The 25,322-nt window shown below is 47.0% G+C and overlaps 1 protein-coding gene across 1 annotated transcript in view; it reads right to left on the bottom strand.

Moving 5' to 3' along the window:
- The window catches only part of LOC149436191 (receptor-type tyrosine-protein phosphatase kappa-like), a 54,370-nt gene extending 53,424 nt beyond the window's left edge, over positions 1-946 (bottom strand). The window contains exon 1 of the mRNA XM_089661897.1: positions 834-946. The gene's annotated coding sequence lies outside the window, so the exon portion shown is untranslated. The remainder of the gene's footprint in view (positions 1-833) is intronic.
- Between the last annotated feature and the right edge of the window lie 24,376 nt (positions 947-25,322).

The raw sequence follows: 25,322 nt of genomic DNA, 5'->3' as shown, positions 1-25,322 counted from the left end.
CCTTGTTCCTAATCCCTCCTGGCCATAGGAAGAGCTTCCTCCAAATAGTATTCACTCCTGTGTGCCAAAGGCCCCTAGCTGTAATTAACTCGCCCCTCCACAAAAGGTCCCACATTCAATTAGTGTATACATCCCTAAGTAGTGCCTTACTTTTGTATTAATGTATTTCCCCCACTAATTATCCTGCCAATCCAGTCCTTTCTGTGTACAGCCACAAATTAAATTACTGTAGTTACATTCTCTTCATTGTCACCTGCTAATGACCCCCTTCCGCCTCTCTTCCTGCTCAGGGGGTTTAAGAGACCAGTGCTGGTCTCTCTTGTTGTGCCATTCTGCTGGGCAACCACTGAGAGGTCCAGCTGGACTCCAGTGGCCCCCCGGCTCTGCCTGAGCTCTATTGGAGGAAGGGGGATCCCAGAAGCTACATCAGCCCTGCCTGGAACGCTGTCAGCTCTGCCTGAGCTCTATTGGAGGAAGGGGGATCCCAAAAGCTACATCAGCCCTGCCTGGAATACTGTCAGCTCTGCCTGAGCTCCACTGGAGGAAGTGGGATCCCAGAAGCTACATCAGCCCTGCCTGGAACGCTGTCAGCTCTGCCTGAGACTATCGCATCAGCTTTGCGTGAGTGTATGCTCCCCTTATGCTATCTGACTGCTTATGAACTGCCTCTTGGATTACAAATTGCTGTAGAGCCTTTAACTTTGCCCACCGAGGCTGGATTACAAGTATTTTGGACTCTCTCTCCCTGCTCTACTCCCCATTGAGTGACTGTTGTCTGTTTTAATAAAGCTTTAAGTGTTTGCCGTCTGCCTTGTGTGTTCTGTCCCGCTTACCCTCCGTTACAGATGGATTGGAAAGTCGATCAATTGTACAATGTTCCAGAACTCTATAGGTTGTATCAGAGCTACTGTATACGTAGCACCCTCCTAGATAGGTGCCAGGTTTGGTAGATATGAGATCATGGAGCAGACATGGCAGATGATCCCTCAACTAGTGCACACGATGGGCGTCCAATAGTGAAATGTTGTTTTTTATTCTTCACAAAGGAATTCACAAACGGAATTTCTTGTTGAGGAAGGAAGTGGCTTGTTGACCTCGGCTGAACACATTGTATGATCTTCCTCTTTTGTGAAATAGAGATCTGCCCGAGCTTTCAAACCGCAAATATTCTGTCAATTTAGTGAAGACAGTGGGTTGGCGTTCAATCAAACCACAGGGGCTCTATCAGGATGGTGGTAATGCCGCAGTGTATCGATTTTCAGAAGGCAGTATAGCAGCACCTCATTCACGAGGCACTACTTGCACCTTCTGGTGCCTGTCTTTTTGTTATACTTTTTTTTTTAATTACCCGATGCCAATTTACATTTCGGGACCACACCGCAAGTGTCAGCTGAGCGTTTTCCGAGAGATTTTGGCTTCATTGATCTCAATGGGTGAGTTTGCCGTGTGGTGCCAACTGTAAAACTCTGCAGCCCGAGTTAGAATTTCTGCATTGTGGGTATGGCATGTGTACAGCTCTGGTAGGCTGCCAATGTTAGAATTCGGCTTTATCATCCACACACAACCTTTCTTAAACAAAAAGTCCCAAATTCATAATAAATTCATGCAATTAAATCAATTGTCAGTCACATCCACCAACATGATCTGCTCCCGCCACTTCCCCAACAGCAAATGAGAGCTCCAAGAACCCACTGCTAAATGTAAGCAAGGGGGAGGGGTCTCCTGGGTGATGTCATATGACCTTATTTGGTCAGTGACATCACCACTGAGACTGCAAGCCAAGTTTCCCTCCTGTTCAATGCTATGGAAAGTTACTGTCCTGCTGATCAGAGCAGAGCGGGCGGATGACAGGTCCGTGTCTGTTCAGCTGATGCAGAGTGGAGATGGACAAAGTCCAATCTGTTCATTTGGTGGCCCAGTGTAAACCGACTCCACTGTCCACTTACATCCAACTACCCTCCAATATGCTTTGCCTAGATAGAGGTGGACAAATCACTTTCCTTTTTTATTTGCAGACTGGATTGAACCTGGAGGTAGGCAGGTGTCAACTTGGGGATTGGCCAAGGTCACTTAAGTAAGCAGACCAGCTCCTCCTCACCCTCACCCACTGACTTCTTGAAACTTCTCCAGTTTCTAGAGCAAGGGGAGGTATCAGGGAACTTACCCGCAGAGCTCTCAGCCCTGACCTAAAGTTACCTGGTTAACTCATACCAGGCTGACTCATTCCAGGCTGCTATCCAGCCTCTAACTAATACAATTTAGCTGGCTCCCCCTGGCTAAAGAGAGAGGTACTACATATATAACAATCATGGACATTTTCTACCCAGGGGATAATGAGTTATTTTTCAACTTAAACAGACCACACCTGAATAAGGAGAAACTCACTTGAAACTGTCTGTTTGTAAACGCATTAGCAAAATAACCAGTTTTACAGCAGAGAAGGCCAATTCTCTCACCTAATATTTATCCAGCTGATGAGGAACAAGACTTGTATGTCCATCATGATGTGGAGGCTCTCATTGTTTATCTGCTAAGAAATGCTAACAAACTGCAGTATATGGATTCTGGGTGAATCATTGACAGCCTGAAGGTTTGTTGGTGACATCTTCTCAGGAGGATGTGCGAAGGTTAAATTGATAATATAACAGTTTGCACTGTTATAGCGTGACCCTCTTGAGGGCCACTGTGTTTCTGGGCCCCCCCTAAGCTTCTCACAGCCAGGCAACATGCATTTTTCCACACTTGAATCCACAGTCAGTGAACAGTCCATGAGCTTGGTTTTTGGTTATTTTATTAGGGGAATCTCCTAGATTGTAAGCTCCCAGGAGCCGGGCCCTCTGTTTCCTCTTCTACCAAATTGTATTGTAAGTGTAATGTCTACCTTCATTTTGTAAAGCGCTGCGCAAACTGTCGGCGCCATATATATCCTGTATAATAATAATATTATAACTTGGACAGGGTAAAAGGGATTATGGGATGCCCAACTCAATGCACTGGGACAACTTCCTTCCTATTTACAGAAACAGAACCTGGACTGTTCTCCTTGAATGTGGTCAGTCTTTGCAGATCAGTAACAACAGGGAATATCCAGGTTGATCCAGGGAATATCCAATTGCCTCTCGGGGGGGTCAGGAAGGAATTTTTTTCCCTGCAGGAGCAAATCGGATCGTGCTTTGCTGGGTTTTTGCCTTTCTCTGGATCAAATGTGGGTGGAGGATTATAACTTTTTTTTTTCTATGGTTGAACTGGATGGACTTTTGTCTTTTTTCAGCCAGACTAACTATGTAACATCCCCTTACAGGCTAGGGACTCTCAGCCCCCCTCTGAAAGTTGGCTTAGATTGTTGCAAACTACATGCAGAAGGGGGGGCGTGTCCAAGATGGCGACCGGAGCGGCCGCATAATCCGGAGCTCCGTCGCTGACCCATACAATCCGCCGCCATCCGTGCTGCTGAGGACTACGGCGGAGCGGCTGGAGCTTTGGGTGCTTCCCCTGTGCCTGGGAGAGAGGATATCTCTGCCATCTGTGGCAGCGGATGCGCGCGGCCTGGCGCGGCCACATGGTCCGGGACTCCGGAGGTTTGTGTCTGCATCCGCTGCCATCCGGGCGGTGACGGATCTCCCTGGGACATCGGTGACACCCTCTGCATCCCCTGGGCCTGGGGGAGCGGCGGCACAGCATATTGCCGTTCCCTGTGGCTGCGGCCTACTGCATCCGGTCCGGACCTCCTCCCCCTCACATCCGAGCCACGGTGAGTGCAGCAAGCTGGTGGATACTGACCATCCTGTCCCCCTTCGGTGACTCGGGAGACGGGACTCCCGCCCACCACTCCAGGGACCCCCTTCATCTGTGATTGCGGCTAGAGATGAGCGAATTTCTCAAAAATTCAATTCGGCTGATTCGGCGAATTCCAGTGTGAAATTCGATTCGATGCAAATTTCTTCGCTACGAAGATGACTTATAAAAAGGGTTTCTAGGCTTCAGAGAGCCTTTAAATTAGTGCAGAACACTGTACCTTTAATTTAAATGCCCTTGGAGATGAGGAAAGAGAAGGAGAAGGAGAAGGATGAGAAGAAGGAGAAGGATGAGAAGAAGGAGAAGGAGAAGGATGAGAAGAAGGAGAAGGATGAGAAGAAGGAGAAGGAGAAGGATGAGAAGGAGAAGGATGAGAAGAAGGAGAAGGAGAAGGATGAGAAGAAGGAGAAGGATGAGGAGAAGAAGGATGAGAAGAAGGAGAAGGAGAAGGATGAGAAGAAGGAGAAGGATGAGAAGAAAGAGAAGGATGAGAAGGAGAAGGATGAGAAGAAGGAGAAGGAGAAGGATGAGAAGAAGGAGAAGGATGAGAAGAAAGAGAAGGAGAAGAATGAGAAGAAGGAGAAGGATGAGAAGAAGGAGAAGGATGAGAAGAAGGATGAGAAGAAGGATGAGAAGAAGGAGAAAGATGAGAAGAAGGAGAAGGAGAAGGATGAGAAGAAGGAGAAGGAGAAGGATGAGAAGAAGGAGAAGGAGAAGGATGAGGAGAAGAAGGATGAGAAGAAGGAGAAGGATGAGAAGAAGGAGAAGGATGAGAAGAAGGAGAAGGAGAAGGATGAGAAGAAGGAGAAGGATGAGAAGAAAGATGAGAAGAAGGAGAAGGATGAGAAGAAGGAGAAGGAGAAGGATGAGAAGAAGGAGAAGGATGAGAAGAAGGAGAAGGATGAGAAGAAGGATGAGAAGAAGGAGAAGGATGAGAAGAAGGAGAAGGATGAGAAGGAGAAGGATGAGAAGAAGGAGAAGGAGAAGGAGAAGCAGAAGGAGAAGGATGAGAAGAAGGAAAAGGAGAAGGATGAGAAGATGGAGAAGGAGAAGGATGAGAAGAAGGAGAAGGAGAAGGATGAGAAGAAGGAGAAGGAGAAGGATGAGAAGAAGGAGAAGGAGAAGGATGAGAAGAAGGAGAAGGATGAGAAGAAGGATGAGAAGAAGGAGAAGGATGAGAAGAAGGAGAAGGATGAGAAGAAGAAGGAGAAGGATGAGAAGAAGGAGAAGGATGAGAAGAAGGAGAAGGATGAGAAGAAGGAGAAGGAGAAGGATGAGAAGAAGGAGAAGGATGAGAAGAAGGAGAAGGATGAGAAGAAGGAGAAGGAGAAGGATGAGAAGAAGGAGAAGGAGAAGGATGAGAAGAAGGAGAAGGAGAAGGATGAGGAGAAGGAGAAGGATGAGAAGAAGGAGAAGGATGAGAAGAAGGAGAAGGAGAAGGATGAGAAGAAGGAGAAGGAGAAGGATGAGGAGAAGGAGAAGGATGAGAAGAAGGAGAAGGATGAGAAGAAGGAGAAGGAGAAGGATGAGAAGAAGGAGAAGGATGAGAAGAAGGAGAAGGAGAAGGATGAGAAGATGGAGAAGGAGAAGGATGAGAAGAAGGAGAAGGAGAAGGATGAGAAGAAGGAGAAGGAGAAGGATGAGAAGAAGGAGAAGGATGAGGAGAAGGAGAAGGATGAGAAGAAGGAGAAGGATGAGAAGAAGGAGAAGGATGAGAAGAAGGAGAAGGAGAAGGATGAGAAGAAGGAGAAGGATGAGAAGAAGGAGAAGGATGAGAAGAAGGAGAAGGAGAAGGAGAAGCAGAAGGAGAAGGATGAGAAGAAGGAAAAGGAGAAGGATGAGAAGATGGAGAAGGAGAAGGATGAGAAGAAGGAGAAGGAGAAGGATGAGAAGAAGGAGAAGGAGAAGGATGAGAAGATGGAGAAGGAGAAGGATGAGAAGAAGGAGAAGGAGAAGGATGAGAAGAAGGAGAAGGAGAAGGATGAGAAGAAGGAGAAGGATGAGAAGAAGGAGAAGGAGAAGGATGAGAAGAAGGAGAAGGATGAGAAGAAGGATGAGAAGAAGGAGAAGGATGAGAAGAAGGAGAAGGAGAAGGATGAGAAGAAGGAGAAGGATGAGAAGAAGGAGAAGGATGAGAAGAAGGATGAGAAGAAGGATGAGAAGAAGGAGAAGGATGAGAAGAAGGACAGTTCTGTGACAGTTTCTGTCTATTTCTGACAGTTCTGGGACATTCACTCCATACAGCTGTTTCAACCGCTGTATGGAGGGAATGTCATGGAACTGTCAGAAATAGACTATTAATGACAGTTCTGGGACTGTCCTTCCATGCAGCGGTTGAAACATTGTATGTATTTGTTTCCATAAATGGATCCATTTATGGAAACAAATACATACAATGTTTCAACCGCTGTATGGAAGGACAGTCCCAGAACTGTCATTAATAGTCTATTTCTGACAGTTCTATGACATTCCCTCCATACAGCGGTTGAAACAGCTGTATGGAGTGAATGTCCCAGAACTGTCAGAAATAGACTATTTATGACAGTTCTGGGACTGTCCTTCCATACAGCGGTTGAAACATTGTATGTATTTGTTTCCATAAATGGATCCATTTATGGAAACAAATACATACAATGTTTCAACCGCTGTATGGAAGGACAGTCCCAGAACTGTCATTAATAGTCTATTTCTGACAGTTCCATGACATTCCCTCCATACAGCGGTTGAAACAGCTGTATGGAGTGATTGTCCCAGAACTGTCAGAAATAGTCTATTTCTGACAGTTCTGGGACATTCACTCCATACAGCTGTTTCAACCGCTGTATGGAGGGAATGTCATGGAACTGTCAGAGTCCCAGAACTGTCATTAATAGTCTATTTCTGACAGTTCCATGACATTCCCTCCATACAGCGGTTGAAATAGCTGTATGGAGTGAATGTCCCAGAACTGTCAGAAATAGACTATTTATGACAGTTCTGGGACATTCACTCCATACAGCGGTTGAAACATTGTATCTATTTTTTTCCATAAATGACATTCTGCAGATACACTTAGAGGAGCGCTGCAGATACACTTTTTGCCGGCTTGGAATTATTCTTATTTTCATCCTACTTCTTCTTTTTCTTCTTATGAGGATGAGGATGAAGAAGAAGAAGTAGGATGAAAATAAGATTAATTCCAAGCCGGCAAAAAGTGTATCTGCAGCGCTCCTCTAAGTGTATTTGCAGAATGTCATTTATGGAAAAAAATAGATACAATGTTTCAACCGCTGTATGGAGTGAATGTCCCAGAACTGCCATAAATAGTCTATTTCTGACAGTTCTGGGACATTCACTCCATACAGCTGTTTCAACCGCTGTATGGAGGGAATGTCATAGAACTGTCAGAAATAGACTATTAATGACAGTTCTGGGACTGTCCTTCCATACAGCGGTTGAAACATTGTATGTATTTGTTTCCATAAATGACATTCTGCAAATACACTTAGAGGAGCGCTGCAGATACACTTTTTGCCGGCTTGGAATTAATCTTATTTTCATCCTACTTCTTCTTCTTCATCCTCATCCTCATAAGAAGAAAAAGAAGAAGTAGGATGAAAATAAGAATAATTCCAAGCCGGCAAAAAGTGTATGTGCAGAGCTCCTCTAAGTGTATCTGCAGAGCTCCTCTAAGTGTATCTGCAGAATAGAGGAACTCTGCACATACACTTTTTGCCGGCTTGGAATTATTCTTATTTTCATCCTACTTCTTCTTCTTCTTCTTCATCCTCATCCTCATCCTCTTCTTCTGAGGATGAAGATGAAGAAGAAGAAGAAGTAGGATGAAAAGAAGAATAATTCCAAGCCGGCAAAAAGTGTATGTGCAGAGTTCCTCTATTTCTGACAGTTCTCTCACAGCTTCTTCACATGTACAGCGGTTGAAACATCTGTATCCTAAATGTAAACTAATAGATACAATGTTTCAACCGCTAAACATGTGTTCCTTCTGTCAGAGAACTGTCAGAAATAGCGGAGCTCACTGCAGGGACACTTTTGCCGGCTGATCGGGAAATGTTCGATTCGCGCACCCGAAGTAGGCAAAATTTCGGTTTCGCCGCAAATCGAATATTTCCTGAAATTCGACTCGAATTCCGGTTCGCCTGGTTCGATTCGCTCATCTCTAATTGCGGCCTTTGCTGGGCCCAGAAGCCCACTGAGGCCTATATACTGCCCTGGAGGGGTGTATGGGCTGACTGGATTTGCCCTGGAGGACTCTTGGGCCATCATAAGGGCTCCTCTGATCTGTGCTTGCCCCCCCGTTCCTCCCAGATCCTGGAGCTATTAATGGGGTGCACCACGGCCTATGTCCACTCTACATCCTCACAGCTTGCTAACTGTATTTACAATATAAAGTTTTTTCGGATAAGCTTGATAGCGTTTATGTAATTACAACCCTAGACCTGATTCGGGCGTTATAGGTCCCCTGGGGTCAATATCTCCTTTTGTTATCCACTTTTCAGTTGATCACCCCCAGGAGACTCCCTGTATGCCGTCCACCAAGAAAAAGAAGGGACAAGCTCAAAAGTCCCTCACGACATATCTACTTAAGACACACGAGATTTGCAACATGTCTCCAGGAGACGCGGAACGAGCATCCCCATCCGAACCCATGCAGGATATCACAGCTCCTTCATTAACTCTGGTCAGTAAATATACACAGCAACTTACAAAGGGTGACCTGGAATCTTGCTTGGAAACCATGTACACCAAACTGGCCGCCAAATTCCAATCAGAATTACACAAAAGCACTAACGTTCTCTCTCAGGAAATAGCCACATTGGGCTCTAGAACCGACCGCTTGGAAACTAAACATGATCAACTTAGCCTAGCCTATGGGGACCTTTCCAGAGAACATGATCATCTACACACAGCCTTTTTACAATTGCAGGCACAGGTTGAGGACCTTGATAATCGCAACCGCAGAAATAATCTGCGAGTCAGGGGAATTCCGGAATCTGTATCTGATCTCTCACATACCGTTACCAAGCTATTCAAATCTCTCCTTCCGGATCGCAGCCCCGGGTCCTTTGCCTGTGATCGCATCCATAGAGCCCTGCGCCCTAAACCCCCTAGTGATAAACCGCCTAGGGACATTGTTCTATGTCTAAAGGATTTCCTGACCAAAGAAGACATACTCAGAGCTGCTCGCAATACTCCAACGATCTCCTTTGAAGGCTCGATTTTACAAATTTTTCCAGATGTTTCTCCGGCTACGTTGGAGAAGCGCAGGAAAATGAAGGAGGTTACAACGGCTCTCTTTTCAGCTCGTATCCGTTATAAATGGGGCTTCCCTTTTAAGTTGATAGTTCCACATAATGGGAGCACATATATTGCTACATCCCTTCCTGAAGGCAGAGAGATCCTGACCAAGTTGGGCCTGGCAGGTGCCCCATCGCTTCAGCCTCCTCCTTCTACACCTCGTGTTTCTCCTATCTGGCACACTCCATCTCCACGGAGAGACAGGAAGAGGACCCGACAAGAACTAGGCTGATGGGACCATGCCTTCCTGCCTATTATTATTTGTATCGATGTTCCTGGTCTGCGGTTTCCCTTGATTGGGATAGGAGGCAACCCACTGGGTTTCTATTTTTCAGCATCCCCTACTCCTTGGGGATGTGTGTTTTTGTGGACGCTATTGTGCTGTTTCTGTGTTTCTATAGACTATGTATACTCTCTCGTTGATAACTGGATGTGTTTAAGCCTAACAAGGGTCTTCGGGCCCTCTGAATATCGCCCACTGATTCATGGTCTCACGACTCTTGGACACGTTACCCCACCCTGCCTCCTGACATGACCGGAGGAGTCACCGCCCGATTGTGGGGTGACGGCTCCGTTTTTCATGTGTTATGGAGACAGGGTTTGGGCCCGATTGGCCCTTTGATGTTGAAATTTTTTGTTTTTTCAGGTACGGCTAATTGCCTGCCTGATCCATGTCTCTCAGTTACTTTTTTCATTGTAGAAGCTATCATTGCTTCACTTTTACTGTTTTTTGTCTTTTTTTTCCTCAAAACTTTAGTACATGATGTTGGCTTGATGCCGGTGTGCGGGCATCACGACCCTCATTTTGGGGTCTGGATGTCCCCTAGACTGGTAATGCTACCCGTAAGTCTATTTGTTACGGACTTGAAGGTCCTTACATCTAGCCAAATAATTCGAGTATATGTCTTGTCAATGTGTATTTTTTTTGCTGATAGTAATAATTTTTGCATATTATGGTGATTCAATGTATCTCGCATAATGTCCAGGGTTTCAATTCGCCAAACAAGCGCAAAACAGCCTTTCTCCAATATAGGCGATTAGGGGCTAAAATAATTTTATTGCAGGAAACACATTTTGCAGCCGCAAAACACCCGACATATTTCCATAAATCCTATAGACAGGGGTATTATACTTTACACTCCTCCAAGAGTAGAGGGGTGGCCATTTTTCTACATAATTCAATCCCCTTTGAGGTTCAACATGTGTACCGTGATCCAGACAGTAGGTTTATTATTCTTAAGGGCACCCTTTCAGGCCGAGAACTTACAATAGCAAATGTTTACGCACCGAATTCGGCACAAGCTACCTTTTTCTCAAAATTTTTTGATGTTCTTGATAGATTTATGTCACCCCATCTGTTGGTGGGTGGTGATTTCAACCTGGTAGCAAATCCTCTTTTAGACCGTAGCTCACCCTTGCACTCTTCCCACGCCTTCCCAAAATCACTTACTAAAAGACTAGAGGCCCTCCAGTTAGTAGATGCCTGGAGGGCGCATAATGTAGGAGCTAGGGAATATTCGTTTTATTCTCATCCACATGACTCTTATGCTAGATTAGACTATATTTATTGCACCCCTATTTTATTGGCAAACTCTAGGATAGCGAACATCCACTTGAGTCCTTGGTCGGATCACCATATTATAGCCTTGTCTATCACATGTATGGGACTTGCACCCACTCCCTTCTCATGGAGACTCAATGATTCTATGCTTACGGATGTGGACTCCCGCCATGAAGTGGCTACATCTATTTTGGAATATTTTCAATCTAATTCGACTCCTGATATTTCTCCAGCCACATTATGGGTAGCTCATAAGGCGGTCCTACAAGGCCGCCTTATCTCTATGGCTTCATCCAGAAATAGAAAACGATGGCAGCAAATTCTGCTTCTTACCCGTGAGTTGGAAGCACATTACCGAAGTCATATTGCCAACCCATCTCTTCTTAATAAACAGTTATTATCTCAAAAGCGCTTAGAATTGAATACTCTGCTATCCCAAAAAACTGAAAAAGCTCTCCGCTGGTCAAAAGCCTCATTTTTGTTACATAGCAACTCGGCTTCCACTATGTTTGCTAGGAAACTGAATCACTCCATGCGTCCCCCACATATTTATAAATTGCGTACTAACTCGGGTACTATCTCATCTCTGCCTCAGGAGGTTTTGGGCATTTTTGAAAACTTTTATTCTAACCTATTAGCCCCTCCACGGTCGGACTCTGTTTCACCAGCAGCCTCGTGGCTGGATTCTATACCTCTCCCTGCCCTTACACCTTCTCAAGTTGCTTCTCTTAATGCCCCCTGCACTCTGGAGGAGATAACTCGTGCAATTAGCGCCCTGAAAAGCTCTACTGCGCCAGGTCCGGACGGGTTCACTGCTAGTTATTACAAACATTTTGCCTCCACTTTGGCTCCCTATCTGATAACTTTATTTAATGATGTTTTGCAGGGGGGTAGGTTCCCGGAGGAGATGCTGTTGGCTAACATGTCTTTAATACCCAAACCACAGAAAGATCACAGCTTACCACAAAATTATAGACCTATCTCAGTAATGAATAATGATCTGAAAATATTTAGCCGAATTTTGGCGGACAGGTTGGCCCCTATTATCTCCTCTTTAGTCTCTCCAGACCAATCTGGATTTATCCCTGACAGATTTATCACTGATAATATTCGCCTCACGCTCAATGTTATTCAAGATGCCAATTTACATTCTAAAGAGGTCCTGCTGATGAGTCTGGATATAAACAAGGCCTTTGACAGTGTTCTTTGGCCCTATATGTTTTCCTTGCTACGAAAAATGGGCTTTAATGACGAATTTTTAGCCGGTATACACGCCCTATATGACTCTCCGAAGACAAGAATTCGGCTCCCTGGCTGCAATTCAGACTTTTTCACATTGGGTAGAGGTACCCGTCAGGGCTGTCCCCTTTCACCCCTTTTATTTGCACTGGTGTTGGAACCTTTGGCAGTAGCGATCAGATCACACCCGGATATTTCAGGCTACCCATTGTTAGTCTCACAATTTAAAATGAGCATGTATGCTGATGATGTTATGCTTTTTCTTACTAACCCGTTGACTTCATTGCCTACTTTATGTGCCGTACTGAATGATTTTGCTATAACATCAGGTCTTACTGTTAATTTTACCAAATCGGTGGTTATGCCGGTTAATATTCCTGATTCCCTAAGTGCATCTCTCCGCAGTTCTTTTCCATTCCGCTGGTCTACAGACCGGATATCCTATTTAGGTATTAATCTCACTCCCAGTTATTCAGATATGTTTGCTGCTAATTATCCACCATGTATGTCGCGTCTCTCTACTCTACTGAGGATTTGGCATGGTTATCCTATTTCCTTCTTGGGTAGAGTCACGGCTGTTAAAATGAATATTTTGCCTAAACTTCTTTATCTTTTTAGAGCACTTCCAGTTCCAGTCTCAAAAACGTTTCTGAACCACTTTCAGCGGACCATTAATAATTTTATCTGGGGTAATAAGCGTGCACGTTTTGCCTCAGCGATTTTATACCGCTCACAACGGACTGGAGGCCTCGGTCTTCCCAATTTTTGGCTATATTACCTTTCGGCTCGTTTTGCGCAGCTATCACAGTGGGCAACTATTAACTCTCAGATCCCATGGGTCAAGTTTGAATCTCAGTCCATACGCCCCTTCTACTTACCGGGTATTTTGTGGTCCAGGATCTCTCCACGTTCACTTACATTTTATAACTCCATAGTGACCCATTCAATGACACTTTGGTCCACATTCAAATATAGATTGAATTTGGTCTCTCCTATTCCCCCCGGTATTTCATTTTTTGGTGATCCAACTTTTGCACCAGCTTTTTCTTCTCCTCAACTGTTTCGTTGGTGGTATGATCAATCTCTTATCAGATTATCTGATTTTCAAAGAGGAGGATCTTACATTACCTTTGATATGTTGCGCGCGCTTTTTGATATTCCCCTTCGCGAGTACCATCGTTACCGACAGATTAGACACTTTTTTGAATCACAATTTGGCCTTACACCGTCTTCTCCGGTTTCCTTTTTTGAACGTACCAGCCGTGACTCTCCCAGGGGTAGGGGTCTTATTTCCAATTTTTATCACCAATCTTTACTTTGTCTTTTTCATACGCCTCCGTTGTACCGACAGAGGTGTGAGGAGGATAGTGGTACCACTTTTTCGGATGAGGATTGGGATTCCATGGTGGATAATATCTGTAAAAGCTCTCGATCTCTTTCTGTTCGTGAAACGGCCCTTAAGGTTTTAACTAGATGGTATTATACCCCATCAAGACTACATAGATTGTACCCACAAACTTCCCCTCTATGTTTTCGGGGCTGTGGTATTACAGGCACTTTGGTGCATATATTTTGGGATTGCCCGTCCATATCTTTGATTTGGTGCAAGATATCCGAGGTGGCTACCTCACTGGCGGGCACCCCAGTATGCTTATCTATTCAGACTTGTCTATTGGGGGCTCATATCCCAGGGGTCCCTGATGCCATTATGAGATTGATACATACTATATGTATTGCCACTTTATGGTCTATTGCCTTACACTGGAGATCCAATGTTGTACCATTGGCCTCCATCTTACACAGAATTGATGCTGTAATGCTCATGGAACGCATTCATTATACTCTGCTGGATAAGATGCACTTATTTGATAAAAAATGGGAGTCATGGAGGGATTATAGACATTTATTGCATGATTGATAATGTTTTCAGTAAACAATGACTGACAGATGCTGTTGGCAGACGTATCATTCAATTTCTCTTATCATTAACGTATTTCATGTACTTGCAATCTACTTTTCTTCTGTTTCTTCTCTTCCATATTATGATATATTTTTCTGAATTGTACTTTTCAAAAGTGCCTTGTTTTTCCTGTTAATATTTGAAAATGTGCAGTTATTTTATTGTCTACTTATACTCAATAAAATCGTTTGTAAACAAAAAAACTACATGCAGAAGTATCTCCTCTCCCCTGTGGAAATGCTCCCAGCTCCACAGCCTGCAGACACTACCAACCCTCCTGGCTGCTTGGCAGATCTCCCAGGACAAGGATAAAGCATTGAGCCCAGCACTGTCCTGTGAAAGCTTGCTACATGAGGCAGCCTCTCCCCTTGAGAATCTCAGGGAGTGCTGATGTACTTACTCCTTGCTCCCTCTGCTCCCAGGCCTCGATCCTGTTCATGCTGTACTGCTGGATGGACCCTCCTGAACCAGTCTGAGCCCAGCCTCAAGGCCAGCACCCATAGACCTAGGGGACCCCTCCCAGGCCACCGATAGCCTCCTTAGGACTCCATCTTCCATCCAACTCCCTTGCCGGTCTGACTCTCCTATATTTATGAGTTGGTCTCACCACACTACCAGAAATTCCAAGCCTTGGATTAGTCAGACTCCCAGAAACATGCAGATTAGCTCTCCACCTCTTCTGCCCACTGGCCTCTGGAAGCTTCCATGGCCCTCCACATTCGGGTGGAGGCGATAGAATCCCAACCTGCTGAGTTACCCAGCCTGTGTCAGCAATGGACTTGCCAATAATGGTGGGACTCACCTGCCTTGTGGGCTGCAGTACCAGGGCTGGCCAGTGGGTGCTCCCAGCAATCAGAGACTCAACCCTGCAGCCAGCCAAACACCTGAAGCTGATTATGCAGGTGTATTTAAGGGATGGCCAGACCTGCAGTCTCTGCCTTGGTGTGTGTTTTTCCTGGGCCCTGTATCTTGTTCCTGCATCCCTGTTCCTGGTCCTGTCTCTGTCTGATTCCTTGCTGACCCTGCCTGATCCGGACCTCTGCTGACTTCTCCTGTTTCATCCCTGTCTTGTGAACCCGACCATTCTCTGCCTGACCCCCTGTACCTACCTGCCCGATTGTTATTGACCCGGCCTGCCTGACGACGCTTGCATTGTATGTATTATCTGTGGGTGGTTGGTTTGGTTCGTTTGCACTGTGTTATGTTTTAGTATTGCACTGCGTTTATGTTTGTATTGTTAGTCTTTAATAAATTATATTGTTTATAACTTATCTGAAGCCTGCGTTTCCCTGCGTCAGTCACATACCTCTGGTCACACCCTGGAGCCCTGACACACCCTGGACGGTAATTGTGTGGGTCTGCAGGGGTCCTCAGATTCTTCGCCCCCATGCGAATGAGTATGACCCATTCATTTCCCAAAAAGTTGTAACCTAAAAATAAAGACTCTTAAACATCTGACAAGTTCAGTGTATGGCCAGCGGCCATATTTTAGCAATGATGTTACCGCTATCCCAGCCATTTTACCTAAAAGGGACGGGGATTCCCTGTGATGTCAGCGGTTCCTAGGGACGCTGTGGGTGCAGGCGTACGCGGCTTCCTTAGGAACCAGTGACAGTGGTAAGTTGTCATAGATAGAAGAAATGTATATACTTCTATATTTAATGCTCGGCTCCCACCAAACAGGCCGTTGTTCAGGCGTTCGTCAGCTGGTCCCGTGACTGAGGTGTTTCTCGTCTTATGCGGCAAAGCAAAACCCCCAAAGCAGCAAATCTATTTCTCCATCCCGAGAACATTTCTTGTAAATCATTAGTCTTTCACTTTCGTTATTAATAATAGAACTGGGATGAACTAAGATATTACTGGGAGGGTTTATAGAGACAATAAAAGTGCCAGCATTTATTTTCTCCTTCTGTTTCTTCTGAACACAGCAAACAGCCTCTGCTTAATCCACAGCAGGTGAACACAAGAGGTCCACCTTACCATGAATGTACACAGCCTGGGGGCGTCTTTCTTCGTACAGCTTTAGGTGAGTGAACATTTTTTTCCTTTTATTTCACTTTTTCATTTTTTGGATTGTAGATAAATATTAGATTCTTTTTATCTGGTTGAGATAATTGCTGCATCCCCCGACACAACGTCCCAAACCCAAAGAAGACCTTTTGGATCAGCAGCCCAAACAATTGCCCCACCAAGGTGGCTCGTGTCTATACCCCCTGTGCTCGGTTTGGGACGTTGATCTATAGGGATTTCTTTGGAGTGAACACCGTTGTATCTATTCTCTTTTGGTCTCCTGAGGAAGTAAAGCTGTACAATGCATCAAGTCTGTGCCCATCATTCACCGCTCCAACCATTGTACTGCTATGTAATATGTGATGTTGCATCAAAATCAGTATTTATAAACGTGGGACTAGGAAAAGTGGGTCTATAAGTCCTCGGTCACACCGGGTGTGACTGGACATGTTGTTTGCATGCATGTCAGGGCAGGGCTGTGGAACGGACAGGTAGGCCTAGTGGCAGGGTAAGGCACTGGCTGACGACAACCACCACCAACAGACCGAAGTCCCTCAGGGCGCGGAGTCTAAGTCCCAGGCTGCCCTTCACCAGGGCCCCTGATGGTGGGGTTGGACTTGACGCAGCCAGGAACCAGGTCGCGGCCCCCGAGACACCCCGGCTGCGGTAATGGCCACCGCCAATGGCGTGTAGCTGGTGAGAATGACAATAGCGTAGTCAGGCAAGCCGAGTCGACAACAACGGGACAAAACAGTACAGAACAGTAGACAGAGAATCACAGGTCACGGGCCGGGTTCAGCAACGGAAGGTCAGATCGAAGGAAAACACAGAGAATGGTCTTAGTCACAAGCCGAGTCAGAATACCAGAAGAGTCACGAGCGTATACACAGAGCTGTAGCAAGACCAAGACACAAGACACAAGTGCAAAGAGCAGGTGCGGATCACAGGCTTATATGTACTCAGCCACACCCCTCTGGGGGATGGACCTCAGAGACCTGAAGGCGTAAAAGGATTCCCACCATGCACAGCAGAATCCAAGATGGACGCCAGCACATGGAGTAACAAAACCTCGGGGAAAAGGTAGGACCTTGACAATGCCATATGACTTGCAAAGCGCATGGCAAGTTGCACTTAATTGTCCGCAATTAGAGCGGTCATACCGGTGAGGTTCCAACTTGGTCAGAGCTGCACCGATTTCTAAGTAGTGTGTGCGCTTTTCATAGACATCTGTGTCAGATGTCTTGCAAATCGCATCTAAAATTGGCATGTCATCCTCATCCAACTGAAATCATGCGACTTCACTGTAAGTCACACGATTTCAAAGTTGGGATCAGTGTGAACCGGAGTATAAAGAGGATATAATTATATAAATCTCCCAAATGATAGAAACATTTGGGCGAGTGGTCCATTTATGCTTGTCACATGCATGCTTGAAGATATTTACTGTTGACCGGCTCACTACCTCTGCTGCAAGTTTATTCCAAGCATCAACTACTCTTTCAGTAAAAAAGTACTGTCTGAGATTAGTTTTGAACTTCCCTCCAGTTAGTTGAAGGTCATGTCCTCGTGTTCCTGATTTTGGTTTCATGTTGAAAATCTCGTCCTCCTGAACCTTATTCACACCCTTGATGTATTTGAAGGTTGCAGTCATCTCTCCCCTTTCCCTTCTTTCCTCCAGACTGGACATGTTAAGCTCCTGAAGTCGCTCTCGATATGTTTTATCCCCCCAGACCTTTCACCATTTGTGTTCCCCATCTCTGGACTCATTCTATCTTATCAACATCTCTTTGTAAGTGAGGTCTCCAGAACTAGACCCAGTATTCTAATGAGGTCTCTCTAAAGATCTATATAGAGGGATCTCTAATATACCCACTTTAAGACCGATGCACCAGTGTAGGGTCTGACAATGGGTCCAAGGATTTCATCCCGATACCTAATGGCAGTCAGGGTGCCATTGTCTAGCCCAGCAATGGGCAAACTACGGCCCGGCGGACCTTTTAATCCGGCCCGCGGTGCGTGATAGAAAAAAAACAGCCAGGGCAGGCAAACATTGGCTGTCAGGATGTGTGTAGGCGGGGCAGCGTGACGAACGTGAGGGGAGCTAGGCTCCTCTCACAGTCCGCCCTGAAGACCGGAATGGCTCGGGAACACGGCGAGAGGAACGCGCGGAGCAAAGGTAAGTAAATTGACACAGGGGGGACTTGGCTTACTACTTGGGGGGGAATAGTACTATGGGGGATGAAATACTATATGAGGGATGAATTAATATGGGGGATGAATTAATATGGGGAATGAATTACTATAGGGGGGATGAATTACTATAGGGGGGATGAATTACTATGGGGGATGAATTACTATATGGGGGATGAATTACTATGGGGGATGAATTACTATATGGGGGATGAATTACTATGGGGGATGAATTACTATATGGGGGATGAATTACTATATGGGGGATGAATTACTATGGGGGATGAATTACTATATGGGGGATGAATTACTATGCTTACTATGTGGGAATATTACTATACTTACTATGGATGACACATACACATCATTCATCTACACTTGGTCCGGCCCCCGAGTCCAATATATGAACCCATTGCGGCCCTCAAGTCAAAAAGTTTGCCCACCCCTGGTCTAGCCTGTAGAGGTCTGTGCAACCCTCCATGGATATGCCTTCCCAGACCATCACTGACCCGCCACCAAAACGGTCATGCTGAACCATGTTACAGGCAGCAGAACATTCTCCATGGCTTCTCCAGACCCTTTTACACCAGTGGCCTGCTGGAGGTCATTTTGTAGGGCTCTGGCAGTGCTCAACCTATTCCTCATTGCACAAAGGAGCAGATACCGGTCCTGCTGATGGGTTAAGGGTCCAGCTCTCCTAGAGGAACTTCCTGCCTCCTAGAATCTCCTCCATGCTCTTGAGACTGCTGGGAGACACAGCAAACCTTCTGGCAATGGCATGTATTGATGTGCCATCCTGGAGGAGATGGACTGCCTGTGCAACCTCTGTAGGGTCCAGGTATGGCCTCATGCTACCAGTAGTGACACTGATCCTAGCCAAATACAAAACTAGTGAAAAACTGTCCAAAAAAATGAGTAGGGTAAAAAATGTCAGTGGCCTCCACCTGTAAAACCAATCCTGTTTTGGGGGTCGTCTCATTGTTGCTCATCTAGTGCACCTGTTGTTAATTTCATGATCACCAAAGCAGCTGAAACTGATTAACAACCCCCTCTGCGACTTACCTGACCAGATCAATATTCCAGAAGTTTCATTGACTTGATGCTAGACTCGGATTAAAAGTTCTCCCTTTACTTTTTTTGAGCAGTGTATATATTTATATATAGTTGTTGTGAGATGATGTAAGAAGATGGGCTTGGGGAAGAGTTGAGTTAATGGACCTGAAACTGTTGCTGTTTTTTTGCTTACCTATGGAAACTTTGTACCGTTTTATTGACGGATCAGTCGCCGGTCACACCGATACAGCTTTTAAGTCGATTTCAAAGTCGGATGTCATTCTGACAACAGGTGTGACTTGCAAGACATCTCAGGCTTCCGAGACTCAGATGTCAATGCAAGTCACACCTGAAATAGTGCATGCACTATAGAAATCGGTGCGGCTCCAACTAAGTCGGAATCGCACCAATCTGACTGCTTTAATTGCATGGCAAGTCGCACATGGTATGATCAGGTACTTAATAAACAAGAGGAGTGCTGCATCTAGTTTACTATCCCAGGCAAAATCTTTTTATGTTTAGATCACAGTTAAGGGCATAGTCCACTTTTAGAAAAAAAAACACACTCACATACTGTAAATAAAATAAAAACATGTATTTATTCTTTTTATGTATTCAGGCAGATAAGTGCATCACTGGTGCAATGCACAGGCACCAAAGACTCTGCCCCTTGTGTCCCTTTGTTATATATTGTGCAGCCCTCAGCCTTCAGCAGTCTGTGGTGGGAACACTGATTAGGGAGATAGCATTGATCTCTGCCAGCCCCATAACAAGTTCCCGGCTTTGTATTGTCTTCTGCGGCATATCTCCAGCCACCACTGTATCCTGTCCACATCCTATCTGCATCCTGTGACAGTCCTCTGAAGCATTATATATATTGATCATTGTCAAGAGAACCATTAGCGCAGGGAGAGAGCACACGGAGACAGATTGCATGGAACCCGACGTGAGAGCATTTATTGGGGAGGTTTTTGGGGTACAGACAATAGATCCGTTAGTCCACAGATCCACACCAGACACAGCAACACAGTAAAGTTCTCTGGAAGGCAATATGGAACAACAGGGGGCTGGTAGTCCACAGGGTTCAGTAGGATAGGGGAGTGGTGGTTTCATGAGACTTCGGGTTCCTGGGGAGAATTGGGCTCAGTCTTTTGGGCAGCACGGGGTTAGTCCACTTACTGGATGCGGGGAACCGGACACGGAGGGTTACAGTCCACACAGGCAACACCGGGTCAATCCACACAGGCAGCTCCAGGCAGCGAAAGGTTAAGTCCGTCCGGCTCATGGGCAACAAAGAGTTAAGTCCAGGCAGGTTCATGGGGAACAAAGGGGTTAAGTCCAGGCAGGGGAGAGATCCAGCCCAAAGGTTCATGGGGAACAAGGGGTTAAGTCCAGGCAGGGGACAGATCCAGCTTGCAGGCTCACGGGGAACAAGGGGTTAAGTCCAGGCAGGGGAGAGATCCAGCCCGCAGGCTCACAGGAAACAAAGGGTTAAATCCTCCAGGGAAGAGATCCAGGCAGCAGAGTTAATCCCACACAGGGGAGGGATCTAGCAGCAGACTGGCAGACAGGTCAGCCAGTGAGAGGTGAGAGCAGGGGGACGGAAGCCCAGAAGAGGCTGGCACGCAGCCCAGACCTCACTCACACACGGCAGGCTGGAGAACACATGGGGCCAGATCCCTGCTCTGTCTTAAGTACAGAGCCGAGCACGTTGCCGTGGTAACCTGAGACTTTGCATCGGGTTACCATGCCAATGGGCCCTGCCCCCCATGTCTACGGACCCTCACAGGGACTGCGGCCTTTGTCCCTGTCAGGCACAGAGCGCAGGAAGACGTGCACGAGGGGACAGGGAGGGGGTGACAGGAGGGAGCCTGCCTGTGGATTCCCACAGCAGGGGGGCCGACTTTCCGGTGCCCAGCCAGGGAAGCAGGATGCTCCCTTAGCAGGGGGCCAGATTGCCAGTGACATGGGGGTGAGGGGCCGCTTGGGGCTGCCTGTGTCAGGGGCAAGGAGGACTAGAAGTCCCAGCATGGACGGGACAGAAGAGTGAGGGGCTGCTGAGGGGTGGGGGGTGGCAGGCAACAAGCCTGCAGGATGGGGGGGAAGGACCAGCTCAGTGACAACTCCTCCCCCCTCCATTCTACAAGTGCCGCCAGGGGAACCTCAACAGGTTCCTGTAGAGGCACTTGTGGACTGCATTTACTGGGGGTCTTGCTGATGGGACAGCCCATCTGCATTGTGGTGCTGGCTTCCCCATCGGTATTGGATAGTGAAATTGTAGGGTTGTAAGGCCAGGCTCAATTGTAAGAGCTTTTGGGTTCACCATTATCCCCGGAGACCCGATTCAGAAAGGTGAGGGGGTTATGGTCCGTGAGGATGGTGAACACCCAGCCATACAGATAGGGTTGAAGTTTCTTCAATGCCCACACTATGGCCAGGCACTCCTTCTCTATGGTGGCATAGGTGATCTCCTCCTAGGTGTCTAGTAGTTTCCTGCTAAGGAAGGCCACAGGATGCTCCTCCCGCTCCTCATTTACCTGGCTGAGGATGGCCCCCAGCCCATAAGTAGAGGCGTCCGTCTACATGAGGAACCTTTGCTGGTAGTTGGGCGCTGCTAGGACGGGTTCATGGGAAAGGGCCTCCTTCAGCAGGTCAAATGCGGTCTGGCAGGCCGGGGTTCAGGTTGCCATCCGGGGCATGGCCTTCTTGGTGAGATCTGTGAGGGGCTTTGCAATCGTGCTGAAATGAGGGACAAATTTGCAGTAATAGTTAGCAGTGCCCAGAAAAGCTATAACCTGTTTCTTAGTCTGGGGGTAGGCCACTCCCTAATGACTTCTATCTTAGCCAGTTCTGGGCACAGTTTACCCCCTCCCACCCGGTGTCCTAAATATTGTACCTCCGCCATCCCCATCTGGCACTTGTCTGGTTGAATGGTAAGGTTGTCCCCTGTAATTCGGTCCAGGACAAAGCCCACATGCCAGAAGTGGTCTTCTTAGGTTTCGCTAAAGATGGCGATGTCATCCAGGTAGGCGCAGGCAAAGTCATGACAGCCCTGCAGCAGCTGGTCCACCGTGTGCTGGAAGGTGGCAGGAGCATTCTTCATGCCAAAAGGCATGTTGAGAAACTCGAACAGGCTGAAGGGGTTGATGAAGGCGGAGCACTCCCTACCCTCTGCAGATAAGGAGATTTGCCAGTAGCCCTTGCTCCAGAGTAGTGACATAGCAGGCTCCAGCCAGCCGGTCTAGCAGGTCATCGATACGGGGCATCGGGTAGGCATCATGAAACGTGTGGTCATTGAGGCATCGGTAGTCGACACAAAATCGAATGCTGCCATCTTTCTTGGGGACAAGAACAACAGGAGAGGCCCAGGGGCTCTGGGAGGGCTGAATAATTCCCAGATCCAGCATTTCGTTCAGTTCCTGTCTCATAGCGTTCTTAACAGCTTCGGGGACACGATATGGAGCTTGTTGGAGGGGCTGGGTTCCCAGGGTCTCCACATGGTGAGTGGTTATAGTGGCCTGTCCAGGCCGGGGATGTCCCAATCGGTAGCTCGCTACTGCCGTACCTGCGATACCTGTCAGCGACATGGAAGAACAGGTGGCCTGCGGGCCCCTCTACAGCCCCTACCCATTATTGAGGAGCCGTTCCAATGAGTAGCTATTGACATTCTGGGTCCCTTAGCTCGCCCCAGCAAATCCGGAAAGCGGTACATCCTGACCATCGTCGACTATGCTACTCGTTATCCCGAAGCAGTCGCCCTGTCCAGCATCACAGCTCCGATTTCGCTGACAGGTATCTCAGGTACGGCAGTAGCTAGCTACCGATTGGGACATCCCAGGCCAATAGAAGGCTTGGGCCAACCTCTTTTCAGTCCGTAGCTTCCCCTGATGCCCAGCCATGGGAATATCAAGGGCAAGGTGTAGCAGTTGGATCCGGAATTGTTGGGGAATTATCAGTTGTTTAGCCACGGTCTGGGGCCCCCCCTTCAGCATCGGCCTCCACCACTTGGTACAGCAACCCATTTTCCTGCACTATCCTTTCGCTGGTCCCCGGACCAGTCAGCCCTGCTCGGGCCCAGAAGCTTGTCAGAGTAGGGTCGGTGGCTAAGTCCCCTTGAAACTTGTCCCAGTCCCTTGTCACCCCAGTATTGTCAGCAGTCAAAGTTGAGTCACTCACCGCGGACAGCGGAGATCCGTCCACATGCTGGGGTGCCTCCTTCCTCTCAGCAGTTTCCCGACAGGCCTAGCTTCGTGTGACAGCTCCCACAAAGTGACACTGAAGATCGCCCACATCATTCCCAAGAAGCACATCTGCATACAGTTCTCCCATTACACCCATGTGGCAGCGTTTAGGCCCCAAGCCATAGTCCAGATTGACAGTAACACGTGGGATGAAGCGTTTGGTGCCCCCTGCTAGTTGAATCACTATCCCAGGGCCAGGGTGCACCACTCGGGGGTCCACAATGGTGAGGAAGGCCCCTGAGTCTCAGAATCCCACCGCCTTTTGTCCATCCACAGTGACCTCTTGCAAGTGTTTTTCCTTGGAGGCTCTGGGTAGGGGCGCCCTCCGGCTGTAGGCCAAAGACTCCTGTGGGTGGTGTCCTTGTCCATGAGAGTGAGATTCCAGTCTGAAGGGGGTGGTGGCAAGTCCTTGGGAGCCTGGAACAGATCCACATAATTTACTGGCTGGGGCAAGCTAGGCCCGAGAGTCTGTTTCTTGGCGGGGCAGCTGGCCTGGTAGTGACCAATCTGTCCACAGCCAAAGCAAAGCCTATCTAAGGCTGGTCTGGGGCCCTGTTGCGAGGTGGGAGTAGGGCCCATAGCACTGGCACTGTTTGTGGGCCCATCCGGCGATGGGGAGGCGTGCAGGACACCGGTGTAGGATGGGGTATCCTGGCAGCTTGGGGTGCCTCGGCAGCAGGCTTCTTCCATTGTGGGTTAATGAGGAGAGCCTCATCTGCTAAGGCTGGAGCTTCTTTGAGGGTGGCAGGTTTCTGCTCACGCACCCACTGTCAGAGCTCGGGGGGCACTTAAAAAGGAACTGTTCCTTCATGATGGCCTGGATGATCTGCTCAGGGGAGGTTGCTGTAACGGAACCAGACCCCGACTGCGCTAGGGTATTTCCGTTAGACTCCCGCTTCCCTGTCCGAACATTATCCACAGACACCACCGCTGACCATACAGGACGAGACAGCACCAGGCTTCTTAACCACTTCCTGTCCGGACACTTTTACCCCCTTCCTGTCCAGGGCAATTTTAAGCTTTCAGTGCTAACACACTTTGAATGACAATTGCGCGGTCATGCAACACTGTACCCAAATGAATTTTTACCATTTTTTTGAGACAGATAAAGCTTTATTTTGGTGGTATTTATTCACCACTGGGATTTTTATTTTTTTTGCTATGTAAATGAAAAAAGTCCAAAAATATTGAAAAAAAGTGTTTTTCTTATAAACTTTTGCAAATAAATAATCTTTCATCATAAATCTTGGCCAAAATGTATTCCGTTATATTTTTAGTAAAAAAAAAAATAAGCCAAATTAGTTTATAACCAAAAATTATAATTTTTAAACATTTTTTTTTCCATTTTTATTTTATTTTTTTATATTATTATGTATGGGGTTTTTTGGGTTTTTTTTTTTTACATACTGTCACCCTAGCAGTACAGTGTCACCATGGTGACACTGTACTACTTGTGGGGGGTGATGAAGATTTTTCTTTTTTTTTTTACAGTGATTGCTTTTACATCCATAGAGGCTGTAACATCAATCATTTCTCTTTCTCTCTGTCTGCATTCTTGCAGCCATTGAGAAATACTGAGTGAGCTGTGATTGGTCACAGCTTGTCACATGGTACAGGGCTGTTGTGAATGGCCTTGTACCATGTGACCTCTGTGATCATTCACAGATTTCACACATAGTAAGCAATGATGTCAGAAGTGACATCTTGCTTACTACTTTGCATGTGATCACTGATTGGCCAATCAGTGATCACATGATTGGGACCTCGTACAGAGGTCCCCGTCCGACGATTGGTGTTCCACTGTGTCCGGAGGACGCAGCGGGCACCGGATCGCGCACAGCTAGAAATGGCAGGTGCCATTTATGAATGGCAACCTGGAGTGCCACCGCCCTGCCGTTTATAAACAGCATGCGGGCGGCAAGTGGTTAAGACAGGAAGTGGTCTGCTTTATTTTAACACAAACACAAGATATATA

The sequence above is a fragment of the Staurois parvus genome, unplaced genomic scaffold (assembly GCF_062004578.1).
Source record: "Staurois parvus isolate SC_StPar_1 unplaced genomic scaffold, SC_StPar_1.0 ptg001402l, whole genome shotgun sequence".
In the NCBI taxonomy this organism is placed as follows: domain Eukaryota; kingdom Metazoa; phylum Chordata; class Amphibia; order Anura; family Ranidae; genus Staurois; species Staurois parvus.
The sequence above is the reverse complement of the archived record's forward strand: the minus strand, read 5'-3'. Positions and strand labels throughout refer to the sequence as shown.